Genomic DNA, 18,478 nt, shown 5'->3' on the forward strand with positions numbered 1-18,478 from the left:
AGTGTCAATGGTGAGGGAGAGATGACCAGTTTGCAAACCAGGCTCTCGAAGGAAGAGCACGGCTGGGTGGGTATGAGAGAAGAAGGGACCTACTCAGGGATGATCAGGGCAACCCCACAGCCAGCGCGGTTCGGAGATAATTGTATATCCATCAAGGAGAATCGAGTCAAAAGCAGTGACTGAACTGGCATTGAACCACGTCTCGGTAAAAGCGAGGATATCGAGGTGAAGATCTTCAAGGAGAAGGCAGATGTCGGCAGAGTGTTTTATAGCAGAGTGAGCATTAAGCGTTGCTAGATGCAAGAGGTCACTGATTTTGAAGGTTTTCCGAGGAGGGGTACAGGGGTGTGGTACACCAGTCGGAGGGTGGGATGAAAGAGAGAGTGGAAGAAGGAGTAGCAGGTGTGGGAAGCAAGTTGAGGAGGGACGGCAAGCACTTGTCAAAGAGGAGGAGGTTGGGTTGAGGGTCCCGAGTCAAGATAGTGCCTTTGAGGTAGACAATAATGATACACCTGGATGATGAGAAGCCCGCCAAGACTACTTCCCATCTAGTGCCACCGTTAATGGGTGAAGATGTGAGAGGAGAGCGAGTAGAGATAAGATGAGGAGTCCATAGTTCTGGAGAAGGGACAGAAAAGAGGATATCAATGAAAATATTTCTGGAAGTTGCATGGACATAGCGATGGTCAACACCTTGACTCAGGCTCATTGGACCCGGTCTGCACAACAGTCAACGCCTGGGCAAGACTTTTCAAGAGACTTGGGGTGGAGACGCCGTACTGTGGGGCAGTTCCATTGTGGCGATGCCCGGGTCTCCCTCCGACATATGACAAAGACATTAAAAATATGTGGGACACAGGAAGCGAACTGACACTCCACAATCTCTTTCCTGACGGAACATTTGTCACACTTGAGGATTTTAAGGCCAACTGGGAAATAACCCAATTAGATCACTCCAATACTTCAGAATGCATGCAGCATTCTGGCTCTGAAGACCCTCCTTTTCTCAAGAACCGAACCCCTTTGCACTGGCAGAAATGCTTGTGACTAGTAAAGACCCCAGAAGACTTGTATCAGACTGTACAAGGAATGCCAGCCCAATCAAATAATTAACAATAAGGCTAAAGGAAAATGGGAAAGGGATCAAGGTATAACAATACACGAAGAGCAATGGCGGCGCTGGTGCTGCTTGACGAAAGATCTCCCTGAATGTCCGGTTTAGGCTGATACAATTTAAGATATTAAACCAATTACACTACACACCGGCATATATTGCTAGATTTGCATCAGCGCCAAGTGGCGAATGCCCAACATGCGACTTGCAGACTCCCTCCACATGTTCTGGAATTGCCTGCGTGTCTCACAGTTTTGGCAATTTGGGTTGCCTAATTGCTAGAAAAATGCATTTTGAAGTATTGGAAGTATTGGAAGTCCACTGCAGCGCCCAGTATCAATGAATGGCTCAGAGAACTGACCTATGCCAATGACAGGGAGGTATGATATATCTCCATGATTTTACCTGTCTGTAGACCCAAGGACATTTCGCAATTTCCTACAGAAATCGAGTGTTGAGCAGTAATGCCTATTTTGATGAATACTGTCAGTGTTACGATGCTCCCTCATCTAATGATACACTGACGTTTTATGCTGATACACTGTGATGTTGCAATTGTCTCTCTCAAATTATACTTTGTGGTAACATGTCTGTGACTGCACGAAGTGTTTTAAAAAATATGGTGACTATCGGGTGGGGTACAAAATCAAGGCTGCCCATTATCTCTGCTATTGTACGCTATATATTTACAACCCCTATTAGCCAGGATCGGGGCAGCAGATCAGGTAAAAGGGATATCTATGGCGGGAGAAGAGCACAAAGCAATAGCAATTGCAGATGACATGTTGATAGCCCTATCTGACCAGGAAATTTCTTTGCCGGCATTGATGAACGAACTGGAGGTGTTCAGGATAGTGTCAGGGTTAAAGGTAAAATAGAAGTCGGAAATGTTGGACTTGTCAGTGAACCCAGATATGTTGGCAAGGATGAGTTCCCAGACACAATTATGGATAGTGGAAAAGTGAATCTCTAATCTAGGAATAACCCTTACTAGAACGCTGTGAATGATGTATGGGGCGAACTATCCTCAACTACTCGCCAAGGTTAAAACTGATTTTATGAAATGGAGTCCCATAACCATTTCCTGGTTGGGGGAGACTGATGATGATAAATATTGTAGTGCTTCCAAGACTACTGTATTATTTCCAAGCGTTGCCCATTAGGGTCCCAAAGATTTTTTTCCTTCCCTCACCAAACCCCTGTCTTTATATACATGGCGGAATAAACCCCCTAGGGTGGCAATGTCTACCTTGTCGGCTCAGAGGAATAGAGGGGGTATGGCATTTCCCCACTTCTACAGATATTTTGAGGCAGCACAGTTAAGGGTTATGCGCAAGTGGTTTGCAGACTGTCCGCAGAAAATGTGGGCTCAGCAGGACAGGGCAGTGGCTGGTATATCTCTTTCGGTGTTTTTGTGGCTAGACAAAAAGCATAGACAAACTAATGTCCAGGTCAGTGAAATAAATGGCTTGGGGGCGGAGGTGTGGGACTCTGCTGTAAAGCGGGGGGCCCTCACCTTTCTTCCCAATGCTTGATTATCCAGAGTTTCCGCTAGGAATGGAAAAAGGGGTGTTAATGCATGTAAGGGGCGGGATGCTGAAAAATGTGGGATATGTTCCAGAGACAGACCCTTCGGGATATTTGAGGAGTCCATTCGAGATTTGTGGTTAAGGGACAGGTTTAAGTATAATCAATGTATAATCAATTGAAACATTGGCTGACAGACCCGAGGATTAAAGCAGCTGCTACTAGACAGCTGTCGCCTTTTGAGGGATAGGTTACGACCCACCCAGGATCAAGGAAACTGGTATCAACTCTTTATAGATCTCTTGATTATGAAGAGATGCAATAGAAGTATATGAAAAAATTGAGGGAAACTCTGGGGGTAGCTGTCCCCGAAAAATATTGGGGGTACCTGTGGGGAGCCATCCCAAAGTTAATGCGCTCTATACAGATGAGGGAGATATGGATTAAACTAATAAACACAATTTAAAAAAAAATAAGAAATGCAAGAAACTATCTTCTCGCAAAAGTACTTTTAGCCTCTTATTAGCCAGGATGCATCCCACCAAATATGAATAGTAGTCTGTCCGAGGACCTGTGAGACTTTGTCGTCTCAAGATATAACCTCAAGGCCCTTCGCACATCTAGGGTGGGCAAGATCTAATCAGCTTCTGATTGTGGGTCTGGAAAAAACAAGGGTAACATGATCTCCTGGTTTATATGGAAATCAGAAACCGTCCTCAATAAACAGGATGGATGTGTCTGCATTACTACCTTGTGCTGGTGAAATGAAAGCTAAGGTTCCCCTATAGATAGGGCTTGGAGATCGCTGATCCAGCAGGCGGAAGAGATTGCCAACAGGGAAGCGGTCTTCCAAGTGACCAGCCATAAATCAACCGATGCAATTGGTTTGCATGATTTGTGTGCTAAGGCCATCAAAACTAATTTGCAATTGGGTGTCTAGTAGGGGGAAACAGATGGACCAGTCCTCCAAAGTGACGCTTGATTATTGGGTTAGTGAGACTAGACTGTCTTTATTTGCGAGTTAAGCCCTAATAGCCAGTAGATATGATTTGTAGGAAGAGATTTGGGTTCCTGTTTGCGCAAGGTTTGACAAGAACGACTGGATGTCATCTATGGATGCTTTAAGGGGGTCTCTTGCCTTATCCAAAAACAAAGCCATTTTCCTCCATATTGCAAGCAAGTGTAAGGGTTCCGTGATGCTCCGGTCATCCTGAGGTTATGGTCTGATAAACCCAAGTGGCCAAAGATTAATGTTTCAGGGGCCAGAGCACCAATGAAAGTGTTGTGGGAAGGGGTGAATCACGCGGACCTCCTGCTTGTGAAGCATTTGCTGAAGGAGGGGTTAGAGAAGATGTGGTCCACTTGCCACAAGCAGGTCTGAGAACCAATGCATCTGTGGCCAATGTGGAGCTACCAGAAGGGTTTGCTCTGACTGGAGGCTCTGAATTTCTGCAAGACCTTTGGAATCAGAGGAAGAGGAAGAAAACATATGCCAACAGGTTGTTCCATGTGATCGACAATACGTCTCCATGTGACCCTTTCCCTCTCCCGGCATAATGGCGACACTTGGTGTTCCGTTCCATTCCATTGGGGATAGGTCCACTGTGGGCGCACCCACGTAGGACCTGCTCGCTCATTTCCCACTCGTGGTTGGCAACAGATCTTCTGCTCAGCTTGTACGCCTGGACATTGTCTGTTCCAGCAAAATGGGCTTCCTGAGCAATAATGTTGTGGCTAACTCATCACGGCAGTTGAAGAGGAGGAGAAAGACGGCACATACTGAGGGGGTGACAAGGAGAGAAGCAACCTTGCCCTTTCCGACCAAGGCCTGTGAATCCTCCACAGAAGGAATCATAAGACCGCAAACAATAGCCAGCGTGTGTTGCAGCAAATGTCTACGGTACACAAGACCCTCCTCTGCTGATAACCAAGCCGGGGAGAGACGCAGGTCTCTGCGGTACCAACCTTGACTCGAAGGAGAAAGAAAGCCAAGCAGTTCATCACAGCCAGTGAGTCGGGAGGAGAGTCGATAAGAAACCGAACTGTGGTGAACAAAAAGTAGCCAACGGCTAATTTGAACTTTGAAAAGCTTGAAGATACTATTGATGAAAAAGTGGGAAAACTAGTAACAGGAGTTCGGCACTACATGTGTGTTCATGCAGGAAACTCTGGGTGAATACCCAATGGTAGAAACTACTGTAACCAGAAGGACTTGGGAAGAGGTGGGAAGAGGTCAAAGTGGTCATACAGGGGTCTTGTAAAATTCTCTGTACCATCGAAAGTCTTTGACCTACAGATGATTGTGAAGGAAAGGGAGATGAATCTTGCTTGGTGAAACTAGCGCATAAAGTGTGTGTCGTAAAAGTTGGCAAGAGTGAACCCGGCGGAGGGATGCCAACAAGAAGGGGTGAAGCCTGAAGTGCACAGTGGACGGTTTGGTAATAGTTGGCAAGAGTGAATCCGGGAGAGGAATGCTAACGAAAACGGGCGAAGCCTGAAGTCCCTATGAATAGTGTGTTGACAGGAGTGAACCCGACCGAGGGATGTCCACATTGAACTGTTTTGCAGAAGGTGGCCAGAATGAACCCCGGCAGAGGGAGGCCGCCAAACAGGGTTGAACCCTGAGGAACTGTTTAAAAAGACATTAAGACCCGTGAAAGTAAGAAAAGCCAAAGTGAAACCGAAGGAGGGAGGTTAACGTCTGAAAGGGGTTCGAGCCTTAAGGAGGGAGATCCAGGGGTGGAAAGTCATCACCCCAAAGCTCATTTTGGAAAGGAACTTTTTGTTTGTTTGTTTGAACCCATCAGGCCCCGGCGGCAAGAGACTTAACCACCGGATGCCCTGATTGCTGAAAGTGCAACTTTTGGCTCGTGCTGGGAAAGCTTGAGGGTGTGCTGTGCTCCAAAGTCCCACTGTGCTGAAAACGTGGGGAAGGGAGACCTTAAGTATTGCATCCTTTTGTTAACACTTTTTTCTTTCTTAAAGACCATTATCCCACACTTCTTTTTGTATTTAGCGTAAGGATTGGCAATCGTTTTTTAAGTATAGGCCCTTTTAATTTGACAAGATGCCACAAGGACTGCCTTATTTTTCATTTGATGGTAGAAGCTTGCAGCCATCTTAGATCTGGGTTAGGCATTTTTTCACCCTGCATTTACATTTTAATAAACACCCATGAACTGTGATCACTTATGTCTGTCTTTACTGTTGCCACCACATTGTCTTGAACTTTTCTCGTGGTAAAAAAAGGTCGACGGGGGAAAGGTCTAGCCCCGTCTGCAGGCCAGCCTTGATTTTCTTCGAAACGGTGAAGAACCTTGAATACAAATCTGGACCCTCCTCCTCCAAGGGATGTACCCTTTCAAATTCCTCTACGAGTAGCATTTTACATATCTCCTGTGAGATGGAGTGTGATTTTCTTAAAATGAGGGGGGAGAGAGATTGCCGGTTGGGTGGAAGAGGGAGGCATAGTCTCTCAGGACTACCGATAGAGACCAGCTGTTACAGGTTGTTGTCCTCCAATGGGCAAGAGGTTGGCACACTCAACCTTATACTGGTGTTGTGTGGATCTCAACCCTCCTGCCACTTAGACTGCTTTGATTCTGGAGTGGGGGAGGGCTCGGAGAAGAATCCCTGGGGAGATGGGCCTGCTTTCTTCATAAGAAGTGCGCTCGGAGATCTGTCCTTTACTCTGGCAGTCGTGGAAGGATTCTAAAACCTTGTGAACTCTTGCCAGTAAATGACTTGACTCTGTAGACCCGAGGAGTGTGGTTCCACATGAGGTGAGGGGATTGATTAGAACTGCTAAGGACATCACTGTTTGTCCACTATTTTTCTTTTTATTCAGCTCCTCGTCTGTATGCAAGCTGAAAAGTTCAGTTTCGTCAAACGGTAGGTCCATAATTTGCCCTTGGATGTCGGATTGGAACTTCATGGCTTTAAACAGCACCTGCATCCTAAGAGGTGCACTTCTGGCCATACCCCTAGCACCTGTGTCCAGGTGGTGATAGGAGCCTCCATGAGTTCTTGCGCTTTTTGGTGAGCATCTGTCAGACCTGAGCAGAATTCAGCGTCATATTCAGGAGGGAGGAGCGAGTTGTAGTCACCCAGTTCTTTACAGAACTTAAGGTTGGCTGCTGCCATAACTGCTTTGGCATTGGCCTGCCTAAAGCTCAGGGTAGAGCTTTGGCAAACTCTCTTCCCTGCCCTCTCTAGGAGGCAGTTTTCCCCACCCTAGAATATTCTGCGAAGAAGAAGAGTAAGACATTGCTTGACTCTTACCAAAGAGTGTAGCTTCCGACACTATCATGGAGTGAGTTCAGAGTGGCTGGTTATGCAAAGTTTCTGCGCTGGAATGGATCTGTACCCCATGTCCACTCTTCTTGCCACTGGGTGAACCCAGGCCAGATTTTGACAAATGTTTAATGCTTCCCCACGACATCCGGTTGAAGGTGTATACTTGACCTCTCTGTGACCTTGCTTGAAAGGACTGAAGAAAGGACTTGTTGGTCCGTCTGTGGAGTTCCTGGCACTAGAATCCACCTACATAAAACCTTGAACCCTGTCATGAAATGCTTTGACCGACATGAGCTCTTCCATACGGTTTTCTGACATGCCATCTTGGTCGTCCGCTGTATCATCATCTGGAGAACCAGGAGCAAGAGGAGGTGGAGGAGAGGTGGATCATTCGGGAGCAGAGGAGAAACAGGTACCATGGGTTGAAAGCCCATGTCCCCCACCACTTGAGGAGAAGCCAGTGGCACCTATCATTATCCGAGGAGCTGTGGGTTGCTTTGAGGTTTCACTGGCTGAGAAGTGGGATCCAGCACTTCTTTCATGAGGGACTTAAAATATTTCCTCATTGGTCCCGAGTGTAATACTCCTGGAACTTATGAAATGACCAGTCTTCCCTTTGGGGTCCTTGAGTTAAGGTTTCTAGTGGGGATTTCGGGGCCCAGTTGCTGATAGGCATAGAGAGAGGAGGGGCAGAATACCCCCTCATATTGGGGGACTATGCTACCCAAGGTATAAAGGGTGGGAGCTGCGAAGCACCGGGAGGCAGAGGTAGAAGAAATGTATCTGCATCGCTCAGAGTATGCTCCAATGTAGCCGGAGATGCGTCACCCGGAAAATAGCCAGAATCCAACTCGGAGACTGTGACAGCTGAGGCGCGGTAAGTCATGGCCTGCCGTGGTCGAGGTATTATCTTGGACACTGTAAAGGCTGTTGTGCCCCCTGAGGAAGCCTGAGCAGAGGGGCTTACTAATGCCGCAGACCTTTGCTTGCCCTTGGGTATTTGCCCAGTGAGTGGCGCGTACAAGGAGGCCTCAGACTGTGGTACGGTACGAAGCAAGTCTCCCTTGGGAACAACAAGCCTGGTACAAGCCTCGTCAGGGACTGAAGTTCCCTTTTGCCGAAGCCTTGTACCAGACTTGTGCGAGTCTTTGACGCTGGTAGAAGTAGTCTGGGAGACCTTGAGGCATTCCCCAGTGACAAGCCGCAGCAGACCCCAAAGAAGCCCTCCCGCTTCGGCTAACACCATGGAAAGTGTCACCTGGGCGGGGTGCCGAGGTTTATACTAACTCTCTTGGACTTAATGTAGTTCTTGAGGTGAGCCTCAGCCGGTGGCCAAAAGGTGTCCTCCCACTCCGTCAACGGACTCCTGAAGGATGTCGGAGAAAGTGCATCATAGAATGCACAGGCATCCCAGCGATGAAGCAGGACCAAATACTCTAAGAAAAAAGTGTGTAAATCTGCTGCCGAGAGCGACCTGTGACACCCCATGCACACAGAAAACCCGGCTTCACCTGGCATAAAAAGTGACGGTGCAAGCGGAGAAGCGATGAAAAAGACCAGGTTCAAGTTACCATGGGGAAGCGATAAAAGCAAAAAGAAGAAATAAAGATGGCTGCGTCAGGTGTCCGACCTGTTCGACGTGGAGAAAGGGACTAAGGGAAAGGAGCATGAAAGCTGGGGTTTTGGATGAGGTCACGTTACTGGCACGTGTCCGACTTCCACTCTATATCTAAATTCTTAAAGCGGAAGCGTGCTTGGACCTGCTATGGGTCTGGTCCCATCACTGCTCCACGGTAATGTCACGACCCTCACCCCAGACACCCACTGGCAAGCTCACTTGCCAGGTGGGATCAGTGCTCGGGTCTCCATTAAGGCCCTGAAGGCCTGGCACCCACTCCCAAGGCTCTCTTGGGGCCAGTACTGGCGCCTATGGGGCCAGTACTGGCGCCTGTGGCGCCAGGCTCACACACCTTGAAGATCATGTGTGCAGGGAGACTACTTTTTTATTTGAGGCCTGCAGCCAACATAGAGGCCCCCGCATAGCTTGGTTCCCAGGAACCAAGCTATGCGGTATAGTGTTTTGGGTGTGGTGGCCTAGGGACTACTTTACCTGGACTACTTTGTTGAGGCTATTTAAATCACACCGGAACAAGAAAGCACGCTTTCCGTTACTTTGCAGACTACAACGTGACACTCACCGTGTCCTGTGATCCCCACGAGCCTCGAAGAAGCGAACCTGCAGAGGAGACAAAAGGGACATTGGGCCTCATTACACGGATGGCGGTAAGGGTTTACCGGTATTTTACCGGTACCGGTAAATCCTTACCGCCTTACTACGAGGTCCCTTTGCGGGTTGGGGAATTTAACGCCTGCTTTTTGCAGGCGTTAAAAACCAACCCGCAAAGGGACCAGGGAGCTAGTTACGGTACTGCAATTTGCGGTACCGTAATTAGCGCCTTCCCGATTCCCATAGAGCCCTATGGGGCAAAAATGGGAATGGGGAAGGGCAATGGTGGAAGGGGGAATTACCGCCCTGCCAACCTTGGAATAGGGCGGTAATTCCCCTTTCCACCAAGGCGGTGCCGGTATTTTACCAGCATGAACCATGGCGCTAATAGCGCCATGGTTCACCGCCATCCGTGTAATGAGGCCCAGTGTTAGCAGCATCTTACCTTCAATCTCCATCTGATTATCCGCTCTCAGCTCCAGTGAACAGCTTCCTCTGGATTCCACATACCATCCGGACTGAAAGACCTGAAAGAGGAGCGGACAATATCAGAGAAGGCATATTTGGCATTACTAATCACAAACAGCACAAGAAGCTTACCTGGCTGGTTGCCTCTCAGCCAGCAATGCTCCGGATTTCCACACACGCTGGAGAAGCACCGCGACCTGTAATGAAGGAAGAAAACAGGTTAGCAAAGACAAGACAAGGCAGCGCTGCGCATAGCGCTTACTTACCGCAACGTAGCGCACATCACGCGCTATCATTTACTGGCGAGACCAAACTCAGTCAGTTCACCACGCTGAAGCTCCGCACACCCAGGGGAGAAAAAATACATTATTAAACAAAGAAAGGCATGCAAGAATAACAACGCCATACAGAACTGCTGCAATAAGACCTACCTGAAAGACACCTAAGCGGGCACGCGCCAGTGAAGTAACTTGGCCGCACACGCCCACAGAAGACAACACGCCCGTGCCAAGAAGGCAGGACGGAGAGCACGCCTAATTCCACAACAAGGTGAGGAGAAGGCCCAAAGGGGCTGAAGTCACGCGGGGTGGTGGGAGGATACTTACCTCAGTCGGCTAGTCTTGAACACAGCCCGCCTGTATTTCAGGCAGAACTTCCTCCCTAGACTGCATCTGAGAAAACTGGGAAGAAGGTACCAGCAACCAACCCGGGCTGAGTGGCGTCCCTGTGGATACCAGGTGAGCGTAACAGTTAACTCCAATAAGTATGGATGGACATAGGTGTATATGGATTTGTCTTTCTAATTTATTTATTGTTTATTTGTATAGTGCCAATACACAGAGAAGTGTTTCAAAGCGCTCAAGGAGGGTAGGGGAACAGTGGGAAAAAAACAACAGTCATTCAGAGCCCTTGACTTTATGAATAATACAGGCCTGCACATAGCTGGGGTGTGGGGGGTGAGATGGGAATGGAAGAGTTTAGGAAAGGTAGACTACTGGGCATTACTATGCTCCGAGTAGTTAAGTAATTTTAAGGTATAAGGAAATGGGCAAGTAGGATGGAGGGGAGAGGAGGATGGGATGGGGCAGGGCTGAAAAACGGAAGGGGGGACAATTCACCAACAATACAAGGAGGATAGAAGAGGAGAGTGCTAGCAGAGAGGGTAGCGAGGAGGGGGAAAAGGGGCAGGAAGTAGAGGCTGCAGGACAAGGTGAAAACACACACAGCAATTGGGCACAGCTAAATTCGATTTTAATGAATGATAAATCTGAAATGGCGAGCCGCGCTCTGGTTAGTGCTTGTTGTATCAAATGTATACATTCACAATTGCAACAAAAGAATATTTGATGATTTATTCCTGATGTAGACAGCTGATACGTTTCGACCTCATGGTCGTTATCAAGCCTGTACAGTATAGAAAAAATGTGATTCAACATGTGCAGAAATCAATGTAAAGAACCATACCAAAAAGACATTAAAGAAATGAAAATGATTAGGTCATTACGTTTAAAACATGGTCATACATGGCAATATGAATGGGGGCCCAAATGAGAATGGGGAATGGCATTTTCAATGGGGACTTACCGGTCCCGCAAAGGTCGGACTACACCGGTAAGTCCCCATTGAACTAGAGCGGTGCCGGACCAGTTATTGGTGGCAGTCATGGCGCAAATAGCGCCATGACTACCACCAACCTCGGAATGAGGCCCTAACGATGGAATGAGGCCTCTAACGATATTGCACAATCGTACCACAGTCACCTCAAGAGAGAAACGGGGTGATACGGTAGGTAGAACTTCTATTTGCCCATATAATGGCTTATTGAATGGTCTATTGGGTGCATAATGCATCCTATGGATGTTAACTTGGTATTTTACCACCCATCTCACATTTTAGGTGGAGCACATGCCCTTCAAAAACAAAGGGTAAGAATCCAAGATCACTGACCATTTTTTCACTTTGGTCATTTAACAAATACTATTTTAAACCAATGGGAGATATTACCATCACAATTGACATAATCACAGTATTTCCCCGTTTTATACATATCACAAATGGGTGCAACCTCGGTCTCATCAACAGGACGAACAGGGTACACCTACTACTTGCCAAAGTTTGTACCACTGCAATGGGTGTTGCTAATCGGATGACCTAATGGTATTAGTGCTAATCCATCCAATGGCAATATATTGTGAAACCAGAGAATGTACTAAACATGTCAATGTGTTCTTTTTCTTTCTATTTTCTGTTTGCCTCCCGCAATATCCCAGCCAAATGGATGTATGGTATGTTCTTTCATGTTATATTATTTCTATCTTGGCCATCATTTTGCCATCTATGCACATGTTTTAAACGTAATGACCTAATAATTTAAATTTCTTTAATGTCTTTTTGGTATGGTTCTGTACCATGAATCACATTTTTTCTATACTGTACAGCCTTGATAACGACCACAAGGTCAAAACACGTGTCAGCTGTCTACATCAGGAATAAATCATCAAAAAATGATTTTGTTGCAAGTGTGACTGTATACATTTGATACAAGTATTAACCAGAGCGTGGCTCACCCTTTCAGATGTATCATTCATTTCACTTAACTTTAACCTACGATGGGTGGGTTTCTGTGAAAAGGTGTCTGCAGCCAGTCCCCATATAACATCATTCATTTAGAGTGGTAAATAGCCCATGGTTACATTTTGGAACCCATCATTTTTAATACATTTGATTTTAGGCAGGGCAAGGTGAAAAACACATACAGCAACTGGGCACAGCTAAATTAGATTTTAGCCAGGACAAGGATAAAACACACGTAGCAACTGGCACAGCTAAATTAGTGGGTGTCCGGATGAGATGGAGTGAGAGTTGGGACAGTCCCAGGTGAGAACGAAGAGGATCGATGAAGGTAGTCGAGGGAACTGACCTTCAGAGAAATGTTAAATGCTCCATTAATTCAGTGTGTCCGGAACGTATGGGGTTCTCCTCAGCCTCCCTGTGCATGTGGGGGGTGCGAGGGGTGTAGGAGAGGACCCACAGACCCGGCCATGCAACGGACAGGGGAACAGACGGGGCCTTAAGATGTGGGCCTTTGGAGAGGGGGCCGGCTAAAGCCTGCCGGTATCCAATAGGCCACTAAGTGAAGCTCCCAGGCCAATCAGCATGCAGGTGATGGGAGAGAGGAGGAGTCCAAGCCTCCTACTCATGTGCGCGGCAAACAATGGCCATTTTGAAGTAGCCACGATGACCACCAGGCAAAAGGGCAATTTCAGAAGTTTACCCCTTTGGCCACATGCACGCCGCCCCAGCATGATAGATGGGCAGAAAAATGTAGCGCGGAGGTCGATGCATTCAGAACAGCGCAATAATAAAAATATTTTGCATTTTTGTCGTTTCCGATTTCTTCTTCATAGAAATCCTCAATCTTTCTTCACATAAAAAAAACCACTGCAGATGATTCACGCTTCAAGATATTGCAATGAAAATCAACACTGAACTTCAGTTTCTTTATTGTTTATTACGTACACATACTGGAACAATTGGCAAGAAATCCTGGCCACCATATTGGTGTAGGACACTGATCAACTAGCGGCACCAAACGGTAAAGAGGACTAAGAGGGGGCAGAACAGTGGAAAGGAACTGGACAATGATGGGGAACTGAGGCGAGGCAGTGATAGGGATAGGATGTTGAAGAGGAAGTAGAGGAAGTAGAGTCAGTAAGCGTCTGAGGGGGCGCCTAAACGCAGCTCTACCGACTCCCAGGTCGAGGGTGTCACACCTACTGGTCTAGGCCCAAGGAGCAGTGTAGGCCTTGAGATCCACACTCAAGAGTCTTGGAGGCTGGGCCCAGTGAGCCGAGCAACACGACGCAGGCATGTGGCAGGCAGCTGGACAAAATGGCCACCGTGCCAGACATGGGCACCCGTCCGACGCCATTCCAGGAGTTTGGCAAAGAATGAGTGTCAAGGTGGGACTGGCCTCAACCAGGTACGTGTCCTAAAGCGTATCCTTCATTTGCGCAGGGCAGGTCCCACTGCGTCCTCACGGGCAGTGTATGCAGCGGCTCCAGAAGCCTCCCGCTACCCCGTCGGTACCCCCTACCACCTCTCTGGCCTGTGAAGAGGGGTTCTTCAAGAGGTTCCTCGGGCTCATTAAGTCACCTCGGATGGGGGTTATCCACAGGGACGCCATCAGGGATGTGAACCCTTCGATGCTACTGGCACCACAGGCTCCTCCTCCGGCGCCCCCAGCCCTGGCGCAGCCTCTGCCTTTGGCTCCCCAGCCGGTGCCTCAGGTGGTTCTGTACCAACCTCCTCCCCAGCCTCCGTCTCCGGTCCCCGTACCCCAGCTTCTGGCTCCGGCTACTCCTCCACCTATGCAGGATCCTCTTGACCCACAGTATACGGATGAGGAGGAGGATCCCCACACGCCATCCTCAGCCAGGGCCTTCCATGAACGTCCTGCAGGGCTGGTGAAGTACCTGGGCCTACCTCAACAAGAGGTCGAGCAGCCGGCAGAGGGGGTTCTGGCTGAAGTCCTCATGCATTACCCTCTCTGCCAAAATTGGAATTCCACGGGCAGACCGATGTAGTCTCCCTGGCTAAAATGGGTTGGCGCAAGCCCCACTCTGTCCAGCCAGTCCATCAACACCTGGACGCCAAGTACAGGCAGATGGAGGGGGATACACTCTTGCCATCTGCCCATCGTCAGCCACACTCCTCGGTGATCGCTGCGGCATCACTATACTCCAAGCCTCAGTCATCCTCAACCTCCTCCACGGCAACGCTACTAAGCAAGGAGGAGAAGATCTTGGAGGCGTACGGGAAGAAGCTGTATTCCAACGCGTCCCTACATCTTAGTCAGGCCAACGCAGATGCCATTGCTGGCAGTCCCTAACTAAAGGTTATGGCGGGAAATTGCAGACTTCCTCTGGGAACTCCCTACGCAGAGCCAATCACGTTTCAAGACGGGACTGGCTGAGGCCGAGCTGGTGGCGTGGGACCTCATGGAATCCACCATGGCCCATATTGACACCTCTGGCCGTGCCATCTGTATCACCATGAGAAAGACAGCCTGGCTCCAGACAACGAAATTCAACCCGGACGTCCAGGAACGCATATTAGATCTGCCATTCGAGGGGGGGACCTCTTCCACTCCACCACGGATGAAGAGCTGGACAAAAAGAAAAACAGCTCACAAATGGCAAAGTCTTTATTTATCTTGACAAAGACCACGCCCAAGTCGTACACCCAGTCACAGCACCGCTCCGACAGGGGGAATACGTACCGAGGGTTCCGCGGCTTCCAGGAACAGATATCCATACAGCCTAACCGCTCGCCGTCTTAAAGCCGGCACAAGCAACAAAGAGGGGGTGGGGAGCAAGGACTTTTTCCAGTCCCCCTCCTCGGAGCCAGCCTCTGAGGGAAAGAAGGCATGACATGCCCCTTCGGGTCCACGTGTCTCCAGTGGAGGGCAGGCTTGCTCTGCATGCACATTTCTGGCGCCAGAATTTCGCGGACCCCTGGATCCTCTCTGTAGTATCCACGGGGTACCGCCTACCCATCCCAGCCTCTCCTCCCTCCTCCCCTCCAGTCCCTCAAGTTGGGACAGCAACTCTTCTGGAAGAGATCCTGTCGCTCGTAGAGAGCCAGGCAGTGGAGGAAGTCCCAGCATCCCAGCGAGGCTTGGGCTTTTACTCCAGGATTTTCGCCATTCAGAAGAACCACCAGACGTGCCTGAGAGTTGTGCTGGACCTTTCCACCCTAAACCTATCCTTACCCCTACAAAAATTTAAGATGGTTATGCCAGCTTTTATAGCGAAGACATTGTGCAAGGGAGACAGGATGTGCTCCCTGGATCTGAAGGACGCGTACCGACACGTCCCGATTTGGCAACCCATCGTTCTTTCCTACAGTTCAGGATCATGGGCTACCATTTTCAATACAAGGTCCTTCCTTTTGGCCTCAACTCGGCCCCCAGGTTCTATAGCAGGCTCAGGAATACGGTGGCTGCCCTCCTCAGAGCGCAGGGCTTCCACATCTACCCATACCTCAACGACTGGCTCGTCAGGGCTACATCTCCGGAAGCGGTTCACCACTCTTCTCATGCCCTTATGAGCACACTGCACGATCTGGGCTTCTCGCTCAATCTCAAGAAGTTGCAACTGCAGCCCACGCAGAATGACATTCTTGGGCCTCATCTGGGACACATGCTATGAGAAGGTATTTCCGTCGGAGGACAAGATCTCGGCCATCAAGAGGGCCACCACCCACTTCCTCAGCAGAGAGGTGACCTCGACATGGTGGTACCAGCATCTCCTGGGTCTCTTGGTGGCTGTCCTACACACGAGATTGAGGATGAGAAGAATTCAGCTGCACTTGGCGGCCTCATGGAACCAGGAGAGGGGCTCTCAATCTGAGATGATCAACGTTCCCCCAACTCTCCACCCGGACCTAACATGGTGGTACAGGGACTGCAACCTACGGATGGGCAAGCCCTTTTGGCTGCCCACCTCGCAGGCCACCATCACCACAGACTCCTCGCTAGAGGGCTGGGGAGCCACCCTGGACAATCTCTCGGTCCACAGCACCTGGACTTGACAGGAGCAGGAATACAACATCAATTGGTTAGAGCTGAACGCCATCTGGCTAGCGCTCAGAGCATTCGTACCACTTCTCAGGGGCAAGGTTGTCCTCATCCAGAAAGACAAGTCGACCAGCATGTACTACGTCAACAATTAGGGAAGCACCAGATCCCCTCCTCTGTGTAGACTGGCAATCAGCATGTGGGAGTGGGCCCTGGAAAACGGCATCTACCTCACGGCAGTCCACCTCCCAGGGAATCCAACCTGGAGGCAGACAGGCTCAGCAGATTGGGAGCAGACAATTACGAGTGGCAGCTAAACAACCTCGTTATTCAGGAGATCTTCAACAGGTGGGGTAATCCCCAGGTGGATCTCTTTGCCACCTGGCACAACAAGAAGTGCCCTCAGTTTGCCTCCTGGCAGGGACAGGGCCCCGGTTCCCTGGGCGATGCATTTTGGCTTCAGTGGAACTGCATGAAGGCTTACGCCTTCCCGCCCACACCGTTGATTCACAGAGTGATTTGCAAGATCAAGGAGTCTCGCCAACTCAACATCATTCTAATAGCTCCATGGTGGCCAGCCAGGCCATGGTTTTCGGAGCTGCTGAGCCTCTTGGAGATGCCTCCGATTCACCTCCCGACTGGCCCAGCACATCTTCTGGCGCAGCAGGGGGGGCAGGGTCATCCACCCCGTGCCACAGAAACTAGCCCTCACAGCGTGGTACCTGAGCAGGTAACGCTGCAGCACCTCAGCCTCTCCCAGGCTAATCTGGGAATCATAGAGGGCGCAAGGAGCAAGGCTACCAGGGCCCAGTATAAAAGTAAATGTACCAGATTCTGCCACTGGGCAGACGCCAAGGAAATCGACCCCCTGCATGTACTTTGGACGATGTGCTCTCCTTCTCGGCTCACCTCGCCCACTCTGGTGTGCAGGTGGACACCTGCCGTACATACCTCGCAGTCATCAGGGCTTACAGGAACTCGGAGGAGGGAATCTTCTCCTCCAAACCTATCGTCTAGAAACATTTGACGGGGCTCGCAAGATTTACCCGCCCGTCGAGAGGCTGCACCCCTTGCTGGACCTCAGCATAGTCTTGGGTGTCCTGGCGCACAGTTTGAGCCAATGGCGTCCGCGGACATCAGACTGGTCACCATCAATACGGCCTTACTAGTCGGCCTCACCCCAGCTCATAGAGTTAGCGAAATCCAGGCACTGGTCGCCTCAGAAGCATATCCTACCTTTCACAGGGACAAAGTAGTCCTGCGGACACACCCAGCATTTCTGCCCAAGGTGCGTCTGCTTTCCACTTGAACAAGGAAATAATCCTTCCTACATTCTTTGCTGATCCTAAGGATGAAGCACAGAGAGTGCTGCACTGCCTGGATGTCAGGCATGCCCTGAATTCTACTAGGACAGGACCAAGGGCTTCCGCAAATCGGACGCCCTGTTTGTCACTTTCGGAGGCTCAAGACCAGGCTATCAGGCCTCCAAATCCCGCTGGATGGTCTTGGCTATCAAGGAAGCGTACGAGTGCCAGCACAAGCTGCTTCCGGCCAACATGCACGCCCACGCAGTCATGGCCAAGGCAACAGCCATCGCATTCCAGCGCCATGTCCCTTGGCAAGTCATAAGCAGGGCGGCCACTTGGGCCACTCCCCCGGCTTTCTGCAAGCATTACTGTTTGGAGGCCGGCGCTAGATCTGATGCGGCTTTGGGACATATTTGCTTAAGGAGGGTCACCTCTCCACCCTGGGGCTACATTCAGTTGTAATCGCCCATACAGTATGGAGGAAAGGGGACAGAATGTAAGAGTAATTATAAGTTACTCACCGTAGTGACTAACCTTTCCTCCATACGGCCCACCATCCTCCCCCCTAATAATACTGGTGTCATTAGGCAATGTTAAATCTATTTTCGATGCGTCAATGGGGCCTGAGGTGTGGCGCCGGAAGGCGGAGTCAGGCCAGCACATGCTCCCAGGGCTGCACCCCTGCGCGCCTCTAAATTTTAAGGGGAAGAAGGTTTTTTCTGGTGCAAAAGGTTCCGTCTCCCGTTCCTTGGAAGGGACGCCCATGTAATATGGAGGAAAGGGGACTAAGGACTTATCACTACGGTGAGTAACTAATAATTGTTCTTTGAAGTGGGGTCTTCAACACCCACAGTGCTAAACAAGTGTGTAATTCATTTAGCAAACCAGTGATATTGCATTGAAAATTGCTATGCGATACTGTCCAGTGGGTGGAGATGGAGCTCCTAAATAGTTGTGCT

The 18,478-nt window shown here is 49.5% G+C and overlaps 1 protein-coding gene across 12 annotated transcripts in view; it reads right to left on the reverse strand.

The window, feature by feature from the left end:
• The window catches only part of NEK3 (NIMA related kinase 3), a 493,231-nt gene that overhangs the window by 25,881 nt on the left and 448,872 nt on the right, over positions 1 to 18,478 (reverse strand). The window lies entirely within an intron of this gene.

Source organism: Ambystoma mexicanum, chromosome 7q, assembly GCF_040938575.1.
Source record: "Ambystoma mexicanum isolate Mex_15411 chromosome 7q, UKY_AmexF1_1, whole genome shotgun sequence".
Classification (NCBI taxonomy): Eukaryota; Metazoa; Chordata; class Amphibia; order Caudata; family Ambystomatidae; genus Ambystoma; species Ambystoma mexicanum.